Below are 24,266 nucleotides of genomic sequence, written 5' to 3' on the forward strand. Positions count from 1 at the left end.
AGACATTTTTGGTTTGCTTGTAAGTTGGCCCATGTGCCAGAATGAAGGTGAAGGGAGAGAGAGGGAGGAAGGAAGGAAGGAGCAGTACACAGAAAAGAAAGCCAGCCATGGGGTGCATTGGAGGCAAATGTTTGCAATTAGAAATTATGAGACTTGTAGACTTTATTTGTTCCTTTAAATGCAGTTGCCTTTTCATGGAGTGGCTTTGTTTATCTTAATAATGAGGAAAATATGGGAACAAGGCCAATGATGGAGATCACCAGTTTCAAGGGGATAAAGATTCCATTCTCAAGGTGCATCTACACTATAGAATTTATGTAGTTTAACACCACTTTAACTGCCATGCCTCAATGCTATGGAATCATGGGAGTTGCAGTTTTACAAGGTCTAAGCTTTCTCTGACAAAGTGCTGGTGCATCACCAAACTACAACTCTCAGGAGTCCATAGCATTGAGCCATGGTGGTTAAGGTGGTGTCAAACTGCATTAATTATGGAGTGTTGTGTGGTTTTCACGCCATACAATCATGTTCTAGCAGTATTTTCTCCTAACGTTTTGCCTGTATCTGTGGCTGGCATCTTCAGAGGATCTGATGGTGGTAAAACAAGTGGAGTTTATATACCTGTGGAATATCCAGAGTGCGAGAAAGAACCAATGTCTATTAACCAAGTGTGAAGGGTGCAATTAGCAAGCTTCACCTTCTTTTCAAGCATGGAGAAACACTGAGCTCATCACATGAGTTAAACTACTTTTGATTGTAATTGTTGCACACCAGGGCAGCGTGAGCACTGAAAACCAGACAGAGACCAATAAACATATAATATATTTATTAAAACAATTATAAATCCAGGAATGAATAGGTGGAAAGGTTGAGCAGATAATAGTCCTTTATGAAAAGATATGAATTAGTCCAAAGAATTGAAGGAAAATGTCCAATATTATTGTCCAAAGTCCAGAAACCAAAACACGCTCAAAACTGTTGGAAAGTTCTTGAGTGGGGAAAAACAAGGAAGCAAGACTGAATAACAAAGTCCAAAGTCACTAGGAAGTCTTTGATATCAAGGCAGGAATGTGATGAAGCTGAGGCAAAACTTGGTTCAGGAACAAGGCAAGGAAGTAGACTTAATCCGGGTCTACTCGGGAGTCGCGGCTTGGCTTGGCTGCCAGGATCTGGAAACTTGGCTTGGAAGAAACAGGAGCTAGAGTCGGTGAACCTTTCTCAGGAAATAGCAACGTTGACACCGCGCAGTGTCCACAGTCCAAAATACTTTTATGGAACTTAGATTGATCACAAACAAGGAAAGCCAAACTCCCTAAAGGTTCCCAAGGGAAAATCTTTTATCCATTATCCCCTCGAGATGCCAAGCGGTTACTCCTGCGGAGTTCTTGTTTCTCAGATCTCTGGTGATGCAGAAACTCCCTTCTGTTGAAGGACACAATCTCTGGGGAACTAAGAACATCTGGTTCCGCCATGGGAGTAATATTTTCACTTTCTCTCCCAATTAAGGAATCATCCGAGCTATCAACAGCCGGCAGCTGTAATTGGAAAGAGCTCTGTGGACTAGGTAAAAAGTCAGAATAAGCTTCATCCTGGTCATAGTTCATTTCTGGATCAGGTTCAGAAACCAAAGGTGGCTGGGGTATGACAGTCATGCATAGCCCTCCATGGTTGAAAAAAGGCAGAAGAGTCCTGAAAGAAGGAAACTCTGGCAATCGACCTCATCACATTGAGAAATCTCCCCCTTCAACCTCTTTTCAAGCATGGAGAGGCATGGAATGAAGACAGGCCAGCAATCGTGTTCAGAGCTCCTACCTCTTATCACACTTTACTCACATGTTTACAACCAAGTAAAGTGAAATTAATATATATTTGTGCCTACTTCACTCATGTTTACAACTGAAAAACAGATGTGGTGGAAACCATCACATTTTCCCATCCTGTTTCACTGCTCAACTGCCAGCAGTCTCTTGTATCTTATGGGGCTCAATGCAGAACAATAGAATCCCTTGGAAAGCAATGCATTTAACCTGGATCACTGCCTCTTATATCCTCTGGGGTTCCATGCAGGACAATAGGATCCCATGGAAAGCAGTGGTTTCAATATGGATCGCTGCCTCTTGCATCCTCTGGGGTTCCATGCAAATTAATAGGATCCAATAGAAACCAATAGCTTTAACCTGGATCACTGTCTCTTGTATCCTCTGGGGTTTGAGGCAGAACAATTTTGCCCATGGGAAGATGAGGTTTTAAATTGGTGTCAGTCTCCTTTAATGTAAAGGGCTTTGTACAAGGCAAGGGATCTCTTGGTTTTTGGAATATTGTTGTCTCTCCTGATTAAATACAAAAAGGTAATACTGACCATGTGGTGAATGTAATGTAAGATGAATGTATTGCCAACTCTCAAGTTTCCATTGTGAGCGTGATAGGGAGGCAGAATTCGAAACAGGACTGCTGATAATATAAGAGGGACAATTCTCTACACTAAAAGACACCAATGCTTTCCCCTCTCAATGTGATGAGGTCATAAGACGATTGCATAGTCAATAGTGAGGGCATCTGCCTAGAAGTATCCTGACTTTCGTTCCCTTTGAATTGTTTGCTGCCTGGAGGCAGCTGGGTGGTGTTCACTGGTCCTTCATTGCTTGATGCCTGGGGGCTTCCTGTCTCTAGGTGGTGTTCATTAGTTGTCTTGATTGTGGTGTTTCTCAGTACTGGCAGCCAGATTTTGTTCATTTTCATGGTTTCTTTCCTTAATTGAAATTATCTATGTGCTTGTAGATTTCAATGGCTTCTCTGTATAGTCTGACAACGTGGTTTGGTGGTCCCTATGTACACTTGTCCACAGCTGCACAGTTTGTGGTAGACTCTTTCAGTGTTTAGAGGATCCCTCTTATCCTTTGCTGACTGTAGCATTTGTTGAATTTTCTTAGTGGATCTGTAGATAGTTTGTAGGTTATGTTTCTTTATCAGCTTCCCTATATGGTGAGTGGTTCCCTTGATGTCTGGTAAGAACACTTTCCTCCTAGGTGGCTCTTTGTCTTTATTCTTGAGGCTTGTTCTAGGTCTTGCAGATCTACTGATTTCTGCAGCATAGTAGCCATTAGCCTATTGAGCCCAGTTTAGGAGGTTCAGTTCACCTTGAAGGAGGTAGAATCCACAGATTCTGTTTGCACAATCCACTTGAGTTTTGGTTGTGCTCCTTTTATGCCACAAAAATGTAATGTGCAGATTTGATAAATGTGGATTTAATATTGTGTAGGTATGAATGGAAGATGTATGAATGAGAGCTAAATTTTGGAGACACCATTCAAATATTAAGGCCTGCAAACCATTAACTACCTGCTTGCTGGAATTGTAATTAAAACCTGCGAATATCTGAAATAGTTGACCTGCCTGACTGATAAGAGAAATGTTTACATCAAGTTAAGGAAATGTTTACAACTGTTAAGAAGGAAGTCAACACAAAGCCAACACCAATCAAGATGAATCAACATCTGGTCCAGGAAACAGAGATGGAACCAGGATATTCCAGGATGGAAGATGTCTATTATTCATTTATAACTCTGGGACAACATCAGAAAAATAATAATAATAATAATAATAATAATAATAATAATAATAATGCTTTATTTTTCTATCTCGCCTCCATCTAACATGGGCTAACATGAGGCCAAGCCCAAAAGCAAGAACAAGGTATAACAAGTTTAAACATGTATAAACAGTATTGCTATATAAGTAACCTTATGACAGTCCAGAAACTGTGATAGACAGTAACGCTGTTCACCCGCTATGCTCTGCTCCATTGGGAAGGAGATAGTATATGTGTTAGATCAGCTATGGGAAAGCAGGATTCTGGTCCCTTTTGGGGCCTACTTTTCTCATGGGAAGAGAAAGGAATGCGTTTTGAAGATGTTCTTTTTGGAGTTTTGAAGTTTTGGCGTTTTGGCATTTTGTAACTATGTGTGGAAGCTGGGCCTGGCCTAAGCAGGAGCTTCTCCAAGGAGAGAGAAAGGATATGGTAATATTTGGATGTGTGCATGAAGATAATAATAATAATAATAATAATAATAATAATAATAATAATACTTTATACACCACCACCATCTCCCTGCGGGGACTCGGGGCGGCTTACATGGGGCAGAGGCCCAAACAACATAGGACAAAATATAGGCAACATAATACAAATCACACTATAAAAAGATAAAACAGTAATACAAGATGGATGCATGTACATGTGTGCGAATGCTGAGTGAAGATGTAACCCCCCCTTTATTTGTTAATCAATGTAACAATAGGTTGTTTGTGAATCCAATGTAGTTGTATAGAATCTGTATGTCTGTATGTCTAAACGTTGTTCTGTAAAAGTTCTGATATACCTCTCAAACTGAAATTGCAATAAAAAGAACCTATGCTTTAAAGTTATTGAAAAGTTATTCGTAACACTTTCTTGTCCTTTTTGCATTAATCTGATTGTGTAGATGCACTTTTAGAGTGGTTCATTAAACTTGCAAGTGTGAATTACTAAAAATGTCATTGTCTGTCTTGAAATGGCAGATCGCATAATGTATAGTGCTTCAGTATTAATGTTCACTCATTTACATCGGTGTCCACAGAATTCAAATTAACACATTAGAAATGATACATTATATTGTCTTGACTTTTGTCTTAAATAACAAGGGGTAATGATTTCAAAATTTACTTCTAATTTAACTCATAATTAGGGAGGGGTAAGAACAATATATAATTTTTTACTCATTAGGACATATTGTTCCAATCAAATATAGAAAAAAAGCAGTTACATAAAGCCTGAGAAGGAATGGGAGCTCTAGTGTACAGACTATTTAAAAATGAACAATTAAAGCATGATTACTTCAGCAGCAGATATACTACATTGGGAAGGATGGAGAGAAGATTAGCTTGGCCCCTGTACAAAGAGGACAAGCAAGTATGTTCCATATTTTTAGTTGTTACCAGAAATGTTTTTCTTGAGCAGTATGGATAAATAATTGGATAGTACTTCATAGATACATGAAAAAAGCAACAAGAATACTATTTGCTCAAATCTGGAAATGGATAAAAACAACAACAATGGAAGAATAAATTGCCAAGGTTGATGAGCTAGCCAAAATGTATTCATAGAATCATAGAATCGTAGAGTTGGAAGAGACCTCACGGGCCATCCAGTCCAACTCCCTGCAAGAAGCAGGAAAATCTCATTCAAAGCACCCCCAACAGATGGCCATCCAGCCTCTGTTTAAAAGCCTCCAAAGAAGGAGCCTCCACCACAATCCGGGGCAGAGAGTTCCACTGCCAAATAGCTCTCACAGTGAGGAAGTTCTTCCTGATGTTCAGGTGAAATCTCCTTTCCTGTAGTTTGAAGCCATTGTTCTGCATCCTAGTCTGCAGGGCAGCAGAAAACAAGCTTGCTCCCTCCTCCCTATGACTTCCCCTCACATATTTGTATATGGCTATCATGTCTCCTCTCAGCTTTCTCTTCTGCAGGTTAAACATACCCAGCTCTTTAAGCCGCTCCTCATAGGGTTTGTTCTCCAGACCTTTGATCATTTTAGTCGCCTCCCTCTGGACGCATTCCAGCTTGTCAACATCTCCCTTCAACTGCGGTGCCCAGAATTGGACACAGTATTCCAGGTGTGGTCTGACCAAGGCAGAATAGAGGGGGAGCATAACTTCCCTGGATCTAGACACTATACCCCTATTGATGCAGGCCAAAATCCCATTGGCTTTTTTTGCTGCTGCATCACATTGCAGGCTCATGTTTAACCTTGTTTCCTGGTTAAACATGCCCCCCCCCCCCCAAAACATGCCACTGTTGTGGATGTTATGATATGGGAAGTAGGGAGGGGAAATAACTAGCAAAAATGGGGGAAATGGTTTTCCTCCTTCAACCCCCCCCCCCCCCCAAATAAATAGACTATCCTTCTGAAATAGAGCAATTTGGACAGCTGCAAGGACGCTGCCCAGGGGACGCCCGGATGTTTTGATGTTTTTACCATCCTTGTGGGAGGCTTCTCTCATGTCCCCACATGGAGCTGGAGCTGATAGAGGGAGCTCATCCACACTCTCCTCGGGTGGGATTCGAACCTGGCAGCCTTCAGGTCAGCAACCCAACCTTCAAGTCACTAGGCTTTTATCCCCTAGGCCATCGGAGGCTCCATAGCTAAGATATTATACATTGCAAAACATACATTTTTATAGAGAGAAATCCTTTGAATTTCCTGCTCCTGCCCCAGCTGGACCTGGCTTCGCAGTGACTGGCTAAGCTTCATTGATGTCACGGCCAGCTGGTGGGGACTCCCTCAACAGGTGGGACTGCGATGCTCGCCAGCCAATTGGAGAGTGTTCCCCGTTTCTGATACAGATATTTATTTATTTATTTATTTATTTATTTCCATAATTTCTATCCTGCCCTTCTCACCTGAATGGACTCAGGGCGGCTTACAAAACTGGCAGAATTCGATGCCAATACACAACAATACAAAAGAAGAAAACCATAAGCAGTTAAATACCGATTTAAAACAATACAAAATACTTGAGCCATTCATCCACAAAAACCTTGTACATAAGCCCAAACCAAATTGAAGCCAACAAAACTTATTCTTTGAATGCTTGCTCACATAGCCAGGTCTTCACTTTCTTTCTAAAACTCAAAAGGGATGGAGCCTGCCGGATGTCATTAGGGAGGGAGTTCCACAGCCGAGGAGCCACCACTGAGAAGGCCCTGTCTCTCGTCCCCGCCAGTCGTACCTGTGAGGCTGGTGGGACCGAGAGCAGGGCCTCCCCTGAAGATCTTAAATTACGAGGTAGGTCATAGCAGGAGATATGTTCAGACAAGTAAGCTGGGCTGGAACTGTTTAGAGCTTTATAGGCTAAAGCCAGCACTTTGAATTGTGCTCGGTAGCTAATCGGCAGCCAGTGGAGCTGATGTAACAGAGGAGTAGTGCGCTCCCTGTATGCCGCTCCGGTTAACAACCTGGCTGCCTCCCGTTGGACTAATTGAAGCTTCCGAATAGTCTTCAAAGAGATATCTGCTCTCCAATGGCTGGTCCAGAAGACAAAGGACGGCAAAGTACTTTGAATGGATTATCATTATCCCAACAAGGGACAGAATAAAGAGGGGCCAACAGGTCCCATGCATGTTATGAAATGTCTTTTGTGTAGATGAGTGACCCATTAGGGTGGGTCATGCACCCATGGTGCCCATGTCCATTGTGTTAAGGTAAAGGTAAAGGTTTCCCCTGACGTTAAGCCCAGTCATGTCTGACTCTGGGGGTTGGTGCTCATCTCCATTTCTAAGCCGAAGAGCCGGCGTTGTCCGTAGACACCTCCAAGGTCATGTGGCCGGCATGACTGCATGGAGCGCTGCATGGAGTATTAATCTACTCACATTGGCATGTTTTCGAACTGCTAGGTTGGCAGGAGCTGGAGCTAACAGTGGGAGCTCACCCCGCTCCCTGCATTTGAACCTGTGACCTTTCGGTCTCCAGCTCAGTGCTTTAATGCACTTCGCCACCGGGGCTCCTCTGTCCATTGTGTTACATACAGGGAATTGTCCAAGAGGATGAGATTAACAAATTGAATCCTGGGAAATGGGAAATGTCATAGTGGAGAGCAGGGCAAGTCATCCCGGGATCAGGGAAGAAAATGCCAGATGATAGATGTTCTTTGTCATGTCCAAGTAGCTGCACAAAGAATGGGCATTCCAGCATGCTCATCCTTTGTGCACCTACTTGGACATGACAAGGATGGGTGGACGCTCATAAGCCTCTCTGACACGTCCCCTTCCTCACACCGATGGAATGGCAAGGTCCCAGGCTCCCAGCAATCAAAGCCCAGATTGGGCCTCTGGGACAGCAGGCCATACTGGCGATCGCCCAAAAATGACCTCCTTGACTCGGCAGGCCAAGATGGTGCAGTGGCACCGCCGATCTAGGACCACTCTCCCCCTCATTTCGACAGATAGAACAGCAGCAACAGAAAGGAGGGAGTTGATCCACATATTTGGTGTGAAGGCAGCTGATCATGGCTTAAAAGGGGGAAACAAAACCTATCAAAAAGAGGCTTGCTTCTAAGAGATGCAGACAGAGAGAGCCTTGAGCTGACAGAGACAGGGTTTTGGATTTGAGAACTACCCATGGCTTGCTGGAGATAAAAGCATAGGATGTTAGACGATATTATATTATTCTACTGTGTTTAATAAACCTATTTTTGTTTTAAAATTGTCTCTAGCTCTCTTTCAAACCTGAATTCGAGTCAGCACATGCATACCAACATCAAAAAAACCCACAGAACAACACAGCCACAAAGTCCACCTTTATGGGATCACTTCCTTTGAGGCAATAAGTGCAGAGTGAGGGGAAGATTCCTAGGATTTGGGGGTTTGGGGTCATCCTGGGTAAAGAGATTAGTTACACAGTAATTTTACATACATGTTTGAGGTATGTAGTGCACTATGCTGATAAACCGTTGTACCCAAGTCATGAACTGGTCCCATGTTACAGAGAGACTTTTTTGTGATTGTCTTGAGAAAGATTGCTTTCCTCCCTCCAAAATCCAATCTTACATAAATTGCTGCAGGCGGTGAACCGTACACACACTAACCAAAGCCCAGGAGGTGAGTTTCCTTCTGCTGTAAAATTTGAAAATAATTTTCATTTTCCCTCACCCTTTTATAAAAAAAACCCAGCAATTACTCTTATTGGTAGCATTTTCAGTTGGAAATGGGTTGTGTCAGGCCCATACGAAGATTGCCTTTGGGCTGGTTACATGCAAAGTTAATTCATGGCAGTGAAATGTGCATTGAACATTTTAGTCAAGCAGAATGGAGAAGAGGTGCTTTCAGGAAACTGCTTTGTGCTTCGAAGTAACAAAAACCAAAGCTGGAAAAGGATAGCTGTGACTCAGAGAGGCAGCAGGTATGAGCTCAGTTTGCCACTCTATGAGGATGCCAATGGTTTGGAGCAATTTACTAGGAAATGAAGGTTGATGTAGATAAGGAAATAATTTCTGTGACCTTCATGTCCCAATCTGAAGGCTGATAACATGAGCAAAGGGGGAAGTCTTCTTAGCTCATGAAACTTCCAACTTTCAAAATAGATCTGAAAACCAAAGTTTAGGGAAAAGGAAACATCTTTCATTAGGTCAACATTCTGTCCCTTGCATGCATAGATTGGCTTTGTACATAAAGTTAAAATATTTGTTTTGTTTTGCTCCACAAATATATTCAACCAATGATCAGTTTTGAAAGGCCTTCATGGTCCTTCGGCAGGTATGGATCTCGTAAGATCTCATCACATGCCAGATTTCCCTGTCGTAGAACACTTTGCAGATGCAGTCAGCACAGAGCCTGCCAGATCTCATCACATGACATACAGTTACTTCTGGCAGGGCTCTGTGCTGGCTGCATCAGTGAAGTGTTCTATGACAGGGAACTCTGAACATGGGACACTAGCCATGTTCAGATTGAAAATGCTGGGGATAACACAGGAGCAAGCTGGAAAGGTACACTTTCGAACATGTGATAGGCAAGCGGGAGATATGGGCAATTCAGGGCACTGGGCAACAGATTCACTCTGCAGCCCCACAATTTGCCCCACTGCTCTACGGATTATTCACATCAAGGACCTCCATGTGATGAGGTCATTGGTTATTAGCTACTTGGCTTTAGTGGGGTTCCAGGAATGAAATAAACAATTTTAGTCTATGAGTACAAATATGACGCTGAAAAACACTGGGAGAAATGCAGGCTCCCTACAACAGATAGTCTCAGGGGCATTGTTTTAGAGTAAACTTTTGTTTCAGGTGAGAGATAAAAAATGTTCTATTTCCAGTTTTTTAATGGATGAAATGCTTGGAAGCACACATCTCTCCAAATTTCAGATTTCTGTTTGTATTATTTTTGGAGCAATGCAACGATTATCACTAGGACTAGAACTACACTGCCCTATATCCCAGGATCTGATCCCAGATCATCTTCTTATCAGCTCAAAACACATAATTTGGGATCGGATCCTGAGATATAAGGCAGTGTAGATCCAGACTTGGATGTCTAGAACTATAACTGGTACAGAAAGAAAGTACAGCTTTCTATCAGCAGTGGATGTGCCATAACCATTTTAGCTCAGTACTACAAAATAAATTAGTGACTAGTGAGTTCTCTCTCAAACATTTTTCTCTACCCCACTTTACTTTATAATCTTTCTGATAAGGTGTATTATGATCCTACCCCATTAATGATAGTGTTTGTTGCTTTTTCATTCTCCAAATTGTTTTCTTTTAAGGGTTTTCAACTTTGATAATTAAATCAATTAGAGAGAGAGAGAAAGGGGAGAGAGAGAGAGAGAGAGAGAGAGAGAGAGAGAGAGAGATTGAAGGAGAGAGCATTCTTAAGGATATTATTTGAGCAATAATAAATTTAAAGGTGCAATAATCTGAAGTTACAGTTATAAGTAAACATCAGAATTATTCAGATATATCTATATTATGTTTTAATTTTTTATTCTTTACAGTTTGCATTAGTGGTGTCAGAGCCCTTTTGTATGTTCTTTATCCCCTCGATGGATTGTCACCTTGCCGTGGTGAGGGGGCTTTCGTGTTCCGATGAACCTGTGGGCACAACCATGGGAGTCATGCACTCCCAGGAGGGGCCACAGGGGAGGATCCAGACCAAGAACAATCTGAAGACCCTAAGACCTCAACAGCAGAGCAGGCAGTACATGTTACAACGGCTGTGAAGGTGGAAGAAGGCTGCAACAGACTGAGAAGCCTCTGTCGTTGTGTTAATCATGCCACTGGCTGGGACCTCACTCTGTGAAGACTGTGTATTGATCGGCCATGCACCGACCTCCACACATTTTAAAAGTCATGCACAGGTATCCTCCAAGAAAAATAAAAACAAACCAACAAAAGTCCCATGGCAATCAGTGAGTGGCGACAGGGGCAGAACTGTGAAATCTGGAAGCCCCTAGTCACAGACTGGCACATGGGCAGTGGATATGGATTCAGTCATTCTACCTCAAGGACCGAGGCAGTTGAGTAGTCCGGCAGCTGTATCCATGACTGAGCAGCCCTTTTTAGGATCTGCTGTGCTCACCCCACATGGGGAAGGGGCTAGAAAAGTTGCCATAAACATAGTCTGCCTCTGTTATCCTGATTGGACTGCTGCGTCCAGAGGGGTCACCACTCTGTGGCCAAAAAAGATAAATGAACTTTGGAACATGGAACGCATGGACACTGTTGGATAACACTGACAGTGAACGCCGTGAACGCAGGTCTGCAATCATTGCAAGGGAGCTGGGACACTTTAAGATCGACATAGCAGCCCTTCAGGAGACCCGGAGAGCAGGAGAGGGACAGCTGAAGGAAGAAAAAGGAGGCTACACCTTCTTCTGGAAGGGACTGCCCAAAAAAGAACAAAGAATACACGGAGTTGGCTTTGCTATCAGAAATGACCTAATGAAGCACCTGACTGAAGGACCCATTGGCATTAACAAATGACTCTCAACTCTTTGAATTAATCTTGCCAGAAACCAACAGGCAACCATCATAAGCGCCTATGCACCAACACTAGATACTGACGAAGACATCAAGGAAAACATTTATTGTCAGTTGGACACTGTCCTATCAGAGATACCTAAGGAGGATAAAATCATCCTCCTGGGGGATTTTAATGCAAGAGTTGGACAAGACTCCAACCTGTGGCCAGGGACCATAGAAACAGATGGGGTTGGAAATAGCAACTCGAATGGCATCCTGCTTCTCACCAAATGCGGAGAACACAACCTTGTCATCACCAACATGCTCTTCCGTCAGAAAAATAAGCTCAAGACATCATGGAAACACCCCCAGTCAAAGCATTTGCACCTCTTGGACTATGTAATTACACGTGCCAGAGACCGCCGTGATGTGCTTCTTACAAGATCCATGACAGGTGCTGATGACTGCTGGACACACCACAGTTTAATCTGATCCATGATGGCTATCAAGATCGCCCTCAAATGCAGACTCCAAGGAAGAAAAATAAGGAGCAAAATGAACACCCAAGCCCTTCAGGAGCCCTCCAAACGAGCCCTTCTCTGAACAACACTCAAGGATCATCTACCCACATTTCAGAAGAAGGAAGTGACCAAGCCACCTCTGGCTAAGAAAATCCTAAGAAATCTTTATGATCCTGATAAGCCAACAGGTGACTTTAAGACACTCAAATACACACAATGGTTTCTCAGTATGAAGCTATACATAGAAAATAGTGTAAAAAGGTAAAGGTTTCCCCTGACGTTAAGTCCAGTCATGTCTGACTCTGTGGGTTGGTGCTCATCTCCATTTTTAAGCCGAAGACCCAGCGTTGTCCGTAAACACCTCCAAGGTCATGTGGCCGGCATGACTGCATGAAGCACTGTTACCTTCCTGCCGGAGCGGTACCTATTGATCTACTCACATTGGCATGTTTTCGAACTGCTAGGTTGGCAGGAGCTGGAGCTAACAGCGGGTGCTTAAGCCGCTCCCGGGATTTGAACCTGGGACCTTTCGGTCTGCAAGTTCAGCAGCTCAGTGATTTTTCAAATTCTTATTTAACAGAGTAAAAAAATTGAAATAGCCCAATGGAAATAAAGCCCCAACCATGAACTGAATTCACTTACTGTCTAAGAAAGTTCTGGTTCGCTAAAGGACTGGAGGGACAAATCTTATTGGGAATCAACTCCACAATTGAAGTTCCATTGCAAAAAAAAGATGCTAAGTGGAACAAAATCTGTTTCATATATCTTAGTGGGATGAGAGAGAAGGTGAGTTCATATTGGAGAATAGCTCAAGACAGTACTTGACATGCTTTTCCCTCTCTGCCAGCAAAGGGGGGCTTCTGCCAGCATGTGGCCACTGGCATTTGCTAGCCACTTAGGTTTCCAGTTGTCATTTTATTGCTGAAATTAATAAATTGGCAAAGCTATTCACTGTTCTCAGATGAACACGTAGCCTATGGCACAATTGGAGGAAAATGGCCACATTTGTGGGCTTTTGTTCAGTCTTTGTTATTTGCTTAACTGCCTACTGATTGCTTCTGTATGGACTGAGGACTAAGGTTTCTGAGCTATATTTCTCTGGTGGCTCCAAGAAGTTATGCATTATGTTAGAGATAAAACCATTTTGGGGTGAAAAGGGAGAGTCAGACTAGTCGATCTTGCTGCCAAAAATGTGATTTGTACTCTCGAGTGGCCATGTAACCTGGAGGTGTCCTCTGAAGAGTTGTCTAGTAAATCTCCTGCAGAAGATAGAGCAGCAGGTTGGATTCAATGGCCCATGAAGCCCATTCCAGCTTTATGATTCTATAGTTCTAAATCATATGAAGGCAGGTTAAGGCTTTGACATTTTCCACCAGTAGTTATTACCTGATAAGTCTTCCTCAAGATAGCAAGAGCATTTTATTTCTATTTAAAAGTTTTGTAAACTTGCATTTCTATATGTACACTAGCATGTGTAATTTTTTATGCAAATCTGTGCCACCTTGTATCTTTCTCCTTTTTTTTGGACGGTATTTAATTTGCCATTCCATTTGACCCTGTAAACTCACTACTACTACTACTACTACTACTACTACGTGTTTATTCATTTATATCTTGCTTTTCTCTTTTGATCGAGACTCCAAGAGGCTATGAAACTACGAAATTTGGATGGTGTTTCTAAATTACATGGTGAGCATTCCTTACCCAGAATTCTAAAATCCAAAATTGTCCACATGGGTGTCTGACATAGATATTATTGCTTTCTGATGGTTGAATGTACATAAAGTTTGTTTCATACAAAAATTATTTTAAAATATTGTATGTGTATAATAAGGAGTATATTTTATTTATTTACTTTATATGTATCCTGCCTTTCTCCCAATAGGGATCCAATAATGCTCATTTATAAACTTGGGTCCCATCTCCAAGATATCTCATTATGTACATATAGGTAATTACAGATATTCCAAAATCCCAAATTCAAAACACATCTGGTCCCAAGAATTGTGGATTAGGGATATTCAACCTACACACTAATTGAGGTGAACTTTCATTTCACTTACTAAAGGTAAGTTTGGCTTAAATCTAATGTCAAGCTAGCAGGCGTCAGTGAGTGAAGTAGGAATGTTCCCCACAGTTCCCACCCTCTTTTACAGCAATCTTTACTATCCAAAACAATTCCAGGGGATTTCCCAGCTCCTTTGGACTTTTGGGAGCTGCACTCACCTTGATTTACAAAAACAGTTCTATTAATGGAATATCCTGATTCTGACTAAAAGCATTTTGTTCCTAAATGCATGATAGCTGAGATCTATTTTCTGCCCACTTTCATTTTTAATTGTAAGTCAATCCATTTTATTTTGGTTGCTAAAATGTGCGTCAACTGGATTTGCACAATGTCATTTTCCTATCAAGAGCAGCAGTGTGAAAACCCAACTATAATTATACTGGGAGACCAAGGGTGAGTCTATACTGGCCAATATCCTGGGCCCATCCAGGGCAAAAATGCTTTAGATTGGCTCTGGAGATGGCCACACACAAACCTTCCAAGCTAGTGGTGGGTTCAAGTGCACATGGTTCAGCTGGGCGGTGACCACATTGACCTGATTGAATAGTTACCTCACAGTTCATGTCACCATTACCACTCCCAGATAGTTCCAGAGCTTTGTGTGAGCTCCTGGCTGTTACAGGTGCCCTATACTAACATCTGTAGAAGTGCTCACAAGTCCAGGAAGGGGGGGGAGATGATATCACCACCTTCAGTGGTGAGCCAGGAGCTTATATGGAGCACTTAATAAATTAAAACCTTTTCTGAAGATTCTGAGTTGAGAAATGCTGAAGCACTAGAGCAGTGATTCCCAAAGTGGGTGCTACTGCCCCCTGGTAGGCTCTGGAATGATCCAGGGGGGCGGTGATGGCACCTATTAGGACACGGGCTGAGCACCTGAGGCACCTGTTAGGACACAGGGGGGCAGAGCTAGAGGAGTGGGTGTGGCTTCTTCCCAAGAGCCCGAGACAGGGCTGAGAATCTATGCCTCTCCTGAGGCGCTTGTTGGGACACAGAGAGCAGAGCTAGGGAAGGGGGTAGGGCCTCCTTCCAAGAGCCCGAGACAGGGCGGAGCCTCTGTACCTCTCCTGAGAGGCCTTTTAGGACTAAAGGGTGGGGCTAGGGATAGGGGCGGTGCCTCTTCCCAAGAGCACGAGACAGGGCTGAGCCTCTGTATACCTCCCCTGAGGCGCTTGTTAGAACACAGGGGTGGGGTATAGAGGTCCTAGCAGGCACCGCAGGACAGGGATAGAAGCTCAGCCCTGCCTCAGAGCTCGTAACTCTGCCCATCCCAGTCCTGGCCACCCATTTATGGACCCACCCACCTCCCCCTCCCAGCCCTGCATCTTGGACTAGAGTAGAGGCTCAGCCCCGCCCTCTTGAGCAGGAGCCACGACCCCAAGCCATGCCCCCCTTTCCAGGGGCCGTTGAGTAATATTTTTTCTGGAAAGGGGGGGGGGGTAGGCCAAATAAGTTTGGGAAGCACTGCACTAGAGGTTCCAGAATGCACCTGGCAGCAATGGTATCCTACAAACCAGGGGTCCCCAAACTAAGGCCCGGGGGCCAGATGCGGCCCTCCAAGGTCATTTACCTGGCCCCCGCCCTCAGTTTTATAATATAATATTTGTATATCAGTTTTAATAATATATTGTATATACATATAATATTGATAATAATCTTATGTTATACAATATAATACTAATAGTAATACCATATAATAATATTAATTGTATGTTATATATTACATATTATATAATAGTATAGTGGTATAGTTCAATACAGTAATATATAATGCTAATATTGTGTTATGCTAATAATATAATATATTGTATGTACATACAGCTGCTCTGAGTCCCCTTCGGGGTGAGAAGGATGGGATATAAATGTAGTAAATAAATGCAGTAAATAAATAATTAATTTTAGACTTAGGCTCGGCCAAAGCCTGACATGACTTGAAGGCACACAACAACAACAACAACAACAACAACAATCCTAATTAACTTGACTATCTCATTGGCCAGTAGCAGGCCCACACTTTCCATTGAAATCCTAATAGGTTTATGTTGGTTAAAATTGTTTTCATTTTTAAATATTGTATTGTTCTTTCGTTGTTGTTGTTGTTGTTGTTGCACTACAAATAAGACATGTGCAGTATGCATAGGAATTTGTTTGTATTTTTTTTTTTTCAAATGATAATTCGGCCCCTCAACAGTCTGAAGGATTGTGGACCGGCCCTCTGCTTAAAAGGTTTGGGGACCCCTGCTACAAACTATCCATTCTAAATCATTTAATAACATGTATCCATTTGATGATTTTGTATAACTTATATCTTTTATATAATGTGTACTGTGTCAATTCCTTATATGAAGTGTATAAACTGTTTCTAATATATGTATCAAAATGAAAGTTGAAGGCAGCCATTTCTACATGACCCAGTCTACATAATCCCTTGAGAATGCGGGCCATGGCCAGAATCCCTCCAGCCATTTCCAAAGCCAGGTAACTATTAGGGCCTTTGTGTATATATGTAGATAGATGATCTTCTTTACCAGGATATTAGTCCATTTAACCTGAGACTGAGAGTCTACCATTTCTGCAAAAGAGGTGGCTTAGCAGATGTGCATTCATTAACTTTCTATGCCAGCAGCCAAATCACCACCTTTATCGTTTGAGTCTTGCACATTTGTCTCACATGGAACTGGACCCTTGGGTCAATCAGACTCATCAGCATATCTGCACCATTATTTTCTTATGGATTGTGCCCTCCCAGGGGGCATCTCACATAAAGATTAGTTCTTTGAACTGACCAACCACTGGCTGCCGTCCTTCCCACCACTGGAATCTCATCTTGCAGGTTGTGACATCAAGGGAACACTCAGGCAAACTGGGTGCAAATCTTAACCTGCCTCTTTTTCAGCCAATCAGGTGAGGAAGTGGGAATTCTAAATAGATGTCAGAATTGTATAACATGTCATGTATTTCTCTCTGAGTTTATGCTTGTACCTTTTGAAGCAAATTGCTTGTACTTTCATCCTTTTTGGCCTAATTGTAATTGAGTGTGTTGCCTTCAACCTGGGGAGTGTGTTTCTCTGTCCTGGCTGATCTGGTTTATCAGATGCTCACCAGGCATGGACCTCTTAACCATAGTACAAGCTGAAATCACTACAATGTGGACAATGTACCAGTCGAAATAAAACCTGATCATTCCCTGAATAAGATGTGATCATTTCCTGAATCTGACCTGATCCTGCCATACTACCTCAAAATTATGGAGCTACCCCAGAGTTTCAGGAAAACTCTGGAGCATGCCCTGACCTTTTCTAACATCATGCTTAACTGGATTAGCCAGGTTTATCTTTAGATACTTACCAGAAGTGGAGAAATGTTGTGGAAAATGCCAGAAGCAAATCCAAGGAAACTCTGGGTTATAATGCCCATGTAGATGAGTTGCAAGATACTTTGGGAAATGCAGAATATCATTCAATTTCCTTGAAATTGTGTTTCAAGGCCTTTTAATCTGCTTAAAATTCTGTGGAGTATTTTGAATATGGAAAAATATGTAATCAACAAACAATGCTTTCAAAGAAAGTTAATTTTCAAATGAATGCAATGGTTTGCTTTGGTTATAGTATTGACAAATTCAATGAGATATGAAAGTTGAGGTTTTAAAAGTGTCCCATTTTTGAACTTCTCTGAGGATTGTGGCAAGCTCCAGAATGAGCATGTAATTGTGTTACATCTCTTCTAAGTTGACTAATCATTTTAATGACTGAAGCTAACAGTATGCTGCCTAATTTCTCAGTCTGTTTCCAAATAAGTACTGTTAAACTTCATGCCACATCTTATATTTTAAATTTATCACCACGAACTTTAATTTTGCCTGTAGATCTTCTTTGCTGCTTGTCAGCTGTGAACACTTCAGTGTCCTCTTCTCTTGATTGTTTCATTTTAACAGCTCCATTATGACAGGTACATTGTTCTTTGGGGGAATTAAAGATCACACATTTGGCTCATGACTTGGGCTGGCTTATTATGCAGCATAAATATAATTTAGTATCTTTATCACAACCCGTTTAAAGTTCCTTAGCTGGTTTTTTAAGGCCATTAAGTTTTATTTGTAGTAATTATTAAAGAGATAGTTTACACATATGTGCTAATATTGTGGTGGTGACTGTGGATTTTGGATACAGATTAAATGTGTGAATGAAATACCATTGACACATTGCATTCCTGTTACATTATCTCTCACAACTCCACATTAGACTGTCAAGTTATTCTTTTGGTCTTATTTTTAAAATACTTCTATTACCACCTCATCACACTGGAGTTTTTGGCTCCTTTTTCTTCTTCGGGATGGGGCCGAGTGCCATCAGACAAAGCTGGCCTGACTCCCATTCCTCCTGATGGAGAGCCAAGTGGGTTTTGGGTAGCTCTGATGGAGCTACCCGCATTTTTGGTGCCTTTCTGATGGGGGAAAGGCCAATGGGGCAACATGCGACGCCACCCTTTATCTCATCTGATGGGGACAAGAGGGAGGATGAATTTGGTACCACAAGGCGCCTTGTGAGCCTACTGTTTTGCTGCCAATTGCCATCGGAAGAGAACAATGTGTGAAGAGGTTCTTAGTTTTGTTCCTTCTCTACAGCTCATTTGTGGGTCTTTTTCAGAATGCAGGTCCGCAGCACTGTAATTTTGTAGTCTACTTCTAGAAGACACATACACATTCATAGAAATCATATTTCCCTGCCCTCACATTACGGTGTATAATATGATTGATTCACATATGTATGTTCTTTGCTGAGGAATCAAGCATCAAATGAAAGTGGTTCATGTGAACAAGTCAATAAAGGGATGGGAAAGTGTTGAAACCTAAAAGCTGCGGAGGAATGATGGCTCACCAAGTTTTCCTGCCTGAAGCAAAAAAGCAAAATGGAGCCCCTTCCCATGCCATGTACCAAAGCCAACTCAACTGGCTTAAATTTTCCATCTCCACTGGTAGGACAATAGCATCATTTGCTGTATCTCACTTTACAAATCTGGTTTAAGAAGTGCAGGATGAGTTGTTCAGCAATACCTTGTTGATACAGTAGAATCTCACTTATCCAACATAAACGGGCTGGCAGAACGTTGGATAAGCGGATATGTTGGATAATAAGGAAGGATTAAGGAAAAGCCTATTAAACATCAAATTAGGTTATAATTTTACAAATTAAGCACCAAAACATCATGTTATGCAACAAATTTGACAGAAAGAGTAGTTCAATACACAGTAATGCTATGTAGTAATTACTGTATTTACGAATTTAGTACCAAAATATCATGATGTATTGAAAACATTGTCTACAAAAATGTGTTGGATAATCCAGAACATTGGATATGCGAGTGTTGGATAAGTGAGACTCTACTGTACCTTGTCACCAACTTCTACATTTGCTGCATGATGCCAAAAAAACAAGATACAGCTCCCTTTTGTTTCATGTGAAAAGTCAACTGTCTAGACTAGAGCTTTCCAAACATTTCATATTGGTGACACACTTTTTTGACATGCATCATTTCTCAACACAATAATTCAGTTTTACTAGGAAACTGAATGTTAAACCAACTCCTTCTAAGAGAAATGGTAGAGGTAAAACTAAAGTTTTCCCCTTGACATTAAGTCTAGTTGAGTCCAACTCTGGGGGGTGTTGCTCATCTCCATTTCTAAGGTAAAGAGCTGGCGTTGTCAACAGATGCCTCCTAGGTCATGTGGCCAGCATGACTGCATGGAGCTCCATAACCTTCCTGCCGAAGTGGTACCTACTGATTTACTCAAATTTGCATGTTTTTGAACTGCTAGGTTGGCAGAAGCTGGGGCTAACAATGGGCGTTTACCGCACCCCGCGGATTCGAACCGCCAATCTTCCAATCAGCAAGTTCAGCAGCTTAGCAGTTTAATCCGCTGCACCACTATGGCCTCTAAGATACGGACACATACATAAATTGTAATAACAATATTTATGGGGACACAATATATCACATAAAACCTTTCATTTATATTTAAAAATATATATGGTTTATTTCTTATTTCATGTCAGTTTAGAGGTTTCTTGTTACATTTGCATGACACACCAAAACACTGCAGCAGACACACAAATGTTTAATGACACACAGTTTGGAGAGCTCTGGTCTAGGCAGTGGCTAGGGCTTTTTTTTAGGAAGAGAAGAATGAATTGCCCCCCTGGGGGACTGAATACCCATGTATTCACTGTGAGTGCCACTAACCTTTCCACTAGTGCAGCTACAAGTAGGTGGCTAACCACTTGAACAACAAAAACTAAACTAGATGCATCTCTTTGTACTAACACCAAATATTCAACCAGTCCCTCAGTGGTTTTGATTTCAGTACAGTATCATCGAGGTCCTGAGGTTTTTTGACCAAAAGCTAGGGATGGCTCTGGTGATATATGTTAACAACCACTATTGTTCACAAGTAGTCATTCAAAGGCTCCATGCCATATATTCCTGATCCAGAAATGGATCCCTGATTAACTCAAATGTCCAGTTCCGTATGAGGCAAAGATGCAAAACCCAAAAGACAAAGGTGGTTATTGCAGAAAATCAAGGGCATGTCAGCCTGTTAATGAATCCATATTAGTTTATTCTGGTGACAAAGAGGATCATCTATCTGCATAAATACACAAAGGTTTGGATAGTTATTTGATTTGGGAAACAGCTAGAAGGCTATAGAAGGCTTTCCCAAGGGCTTATGCAAACTTAGGGCCTGGAAAATAGCTGCCTTCAATACACATTTTGAGACATACATTCAGTACAGTTTATACATTTAAGAATTGACACAAAATACACAAGCTATTCATAAAACCTCAGGTTTATACATTTATTGAAGGGTTAGTTTTGATAGAGCTTGTAGGTTACAGCTGCTGCTTGGTCCATTCCAGAGCCTCTAGCGCTTCTACCTTTAGTGCTGTGGAAAATGTTTAAAAAATAAAGAAAAAAAAACATATATCTTGTTTGGAGTCTTCTGGTGATCTGTAAATCTTTGGGTGTGTGTAGTGTGTGTGTGTGCACGCCATAGATCAACAACACTTTCCCCTGCCCCCCCCCCCTTCCAAACTTGAATATTCTGAAAGATATAAAGTTCAGAGCCCAGGCTTGGGGATTACACAAGGTACAACAATGGAGTTGTAAAATAAAACAAAAACATGTTGTGGGAGTGGGTAAGGAATGCACACAATTTCTCAGAAGGGCACTTTATGGGTCAATATTTAAAGCATTCATTGCAACTGTCAAATAATATATTCCACATTTTAAAAAAATCATTACAAAACTATTTTAGATATTGATCTTTGCCAGATCAGATTGATCAGGCAATCTGAATGATTTTTTTTTCTTGCCTGGGTAAAGAATAATTCCAGTATGGTGAGCAATTGCACTTATTGCCCATGCCTCCACTTTCAGACATTGAAGTTTTTAGGACACATTCCAGCAAGGTGAGGGTGGGGGAAACAAGAGATGATCTGTCAAAAGGGAACATTCATATTTTAACGCAACATTAACATTTTGGTAATTAACATGGCAGTTAATGCTTTTAGCAGATGTAACAACATTAGACTTGTAAATTTTAATTAAAGTTAATGGTTCACGATAGCTGTAGGGATCAAGCATCCTCTCTGGATACTGAAAACATGTCTAGTGTGATTAGAAATACTAATTGAAGAAAAAAAGGCTGCAAGAGTAATGACTGTGTTGCTTTATCATCTTGTTTCATCATTACAAACCTTCAGTGACCGTTTTAAAAAGCTTTGGTGGGGAGAAGAAGAAGAAAAACGAAGAGTCAAATATTCCCCTTGAAGCTTTTAAAGGGGGTCAATGGAAAATCCAGAGGGGATGTGTTCACAAAGCAATAAAAGAAAATAAAAACAACATATTGAAAAATTAATTTGTGTAACCCCTCTTCCTTGATTAGCCTCGTGAGAACAAAATCCCAAGGAGTTCTGTGAACATGGCTGATTAAGTATTTTGCCAATTTTTTTGTGTTTAGCTGAATCTATTGTTTATACTTATGCCTCATGTATAAGTCAAGGCAGGTTTTGGAAGCCAAAATCATGGATTTTGATATGACCCCTTTGATAAGTTATAGGTCATTCCATGGAGTGGGGCACACATTAATGCTCCCTTAGGGGGTTGGCTGCCCCATACTACCATTGCCAACCCAGATATTCAAAATGGCCAGAAGTGGCAGAATAAAGGGGGTTGGTACTTCTTTTAGGTTCTCCCTGGATGTATTAAGTTCTCACCTTTCACCACTCTACTTATAGCAGGGGGCAATTCCTTTTAAAATAAGAGATAAGGTACAATACTCAAATTGACCCATGGATAAGTTGACCCAGATTTTTTTGGTTGACTTCTTCACTAAAATTTGTAGACTTATACATGGGTATACAATAAGGATATTAGAGGCAAAGCTGAAGTATTTTGGCCACATCATGAGGAGACAGGAAAGCTTGGAAAAGATCACAATGCTGGAGAAAATGGAAGGAAAAAGGAAGAGAGGCCGACCAAGGGCAAGATGGATGGACGGTATCCTTGAAGTGACTGGCTTGACCTTGAAGGAACTGGGGGCAGTGACGGCCAACAGGGAGCTCTGGCGTGGACTGGTCCATGCGGTCACGAAGATTCGGAGATGACTAAACGACTGAGCAGCAGCATACATGGGTATATAGTGTAAGCACCATTTTAATTTCTGAGTATAGTATCACTCTGAGGTGGAATGGAAAAGCACATTTCATTGAAGACCAGTTGCCCTTGAGCACTGCTGCCAGGGACGCCCACAATGAACTACTGATAGAGGAGGGGTGTAATAGGGTATTTTGTTTAGTGGTTTAAACCAGTTTAGCAGGGCTTCATACATTAAGTAAGTGAATACAGGCTTCGCCAAACCTTTGATGACTCACTTGCTGATGATTCTCTCTTTTAACACTTGCAAATTAGGCATGAGTTACATTAATTTAATGAAAGGTTTTCTTTTCATCAATTCCCCTTGCCTATGAAACTTGCTTTGGACTGCTTGAATACAAATACATGGTCACAAGCCTTTCCTATGGAAAGAGCACATCTCTTTTTGAATCGGTTTTGAATGCATGAAAAGGTCGATTAGCTTTATTATGCAGTTAAAAGTGATATATAGTGTGTTACTTAAGCCTTTCAGTTGCCAAAATTCATTAGGTATACTCAAACAAATTGGGGGCCCTGGTGGCACAGTGCGTTAAAGCGCTGAGCTGCTGAACTTGCGGAACGAAAGGTGCCAGGTTCAAATCCCAGGAGCGGAATGAGTGCCCGCTGTTAGCCCCAGCTCCTGCCAACCTAGCAGTTCAAAAACATGCAAATGTGAGTAGATCAATAGGTACTGCTCCGGCAGGAAGGTACCAGTGCTCCATGCAGTCATACCGGCCACGTGACCTTGGAGGTGTCTATAGACAATGGCTCTTTGGCTTAGAAATGGAGATGAGAACCAACCCCCAGAGTTGGTCACGACTGGACTTAACATCTGGGGAAAACCTCTACCTTTACTATAAACAATTTCTGACAGTGCTCTGGTTCTTAATCTATCAAATAAGTGGGGGCTTCCTGAATATTTTTAATATAAACATATATTTCTCAGAAGGGTAAGATTTGAGAAGGAGCAGGAGCTCATCTCTACTTGTGTTTCCTTTTTCTTCTGTTATTACTAAAGTCCTACCAGTATATTAAATCTTATCTTGAACGATGACCTAATTAATACAAGATATTGGGCTCTCGCTCTCCCTCCTCACCAGCTTTCTGGATTCTGTATTTATATTTCCATAGCAATTTGTATGTTCAAAGGTTTCTGATGTCAAGATCTCAACTCATTAGCTACTCCAGCACAGATTTTTTTTTGGTGTGATGAATTATGAACAAAACAAGTGGCACATCTCAAATGCTCAAAGCAACATGAGCAAGAAAACATTTGTGAGTAATCTGCTGAGTGCAATAATGTTTTGGTGACAGCGTTGGTTGTGAGGAAGAAGAATGCTTGATGACTGGAAAAAGGTAAAATATTCACTGAGGCAATTGACAAACTATGGAGTACAAAACCCAAAAGAGAGACAGAGCTACTAAAAGGGCAGCTGAAGTTTTCCAATTTGTGAGTTAATCATGAATCACCAGGATTGTGTCAATGAACCTAT

The 24,266-nt window shown here is 41.6% G+C and overlaps 1 pseudogene; it reads left to right on the forward strand.

Moving 5' to 3' along the window:
• Window positions 1-4,866: 4,866 nt before the first annotated feature.
• On the forward strand, window positions 4,867-4,962 carry LOC134299071 (U6 spliceosomal RNA; annotated as a pseudogene).
• The last annotated feature ends 19,304 nt before the right edge of the window (window positions 4,963-24,266 follow it).

The sequence above is a fragment of the Anolis carolinensis genome, chromosome 4, assembly GCF_035594765.1.
Source record: "Anolis carolinensis isolate JA03-04 chromosome 4, rAnoCar3.1.pri, whole genome shotgun sequence".
Taxonomy (NCBI): domain Eukaryota; kingdom Metazoa; phylum Chordata; class Lepidosauria; order Squamata; family Dactyloidae; genus Anolis; species Anolis carolinensis.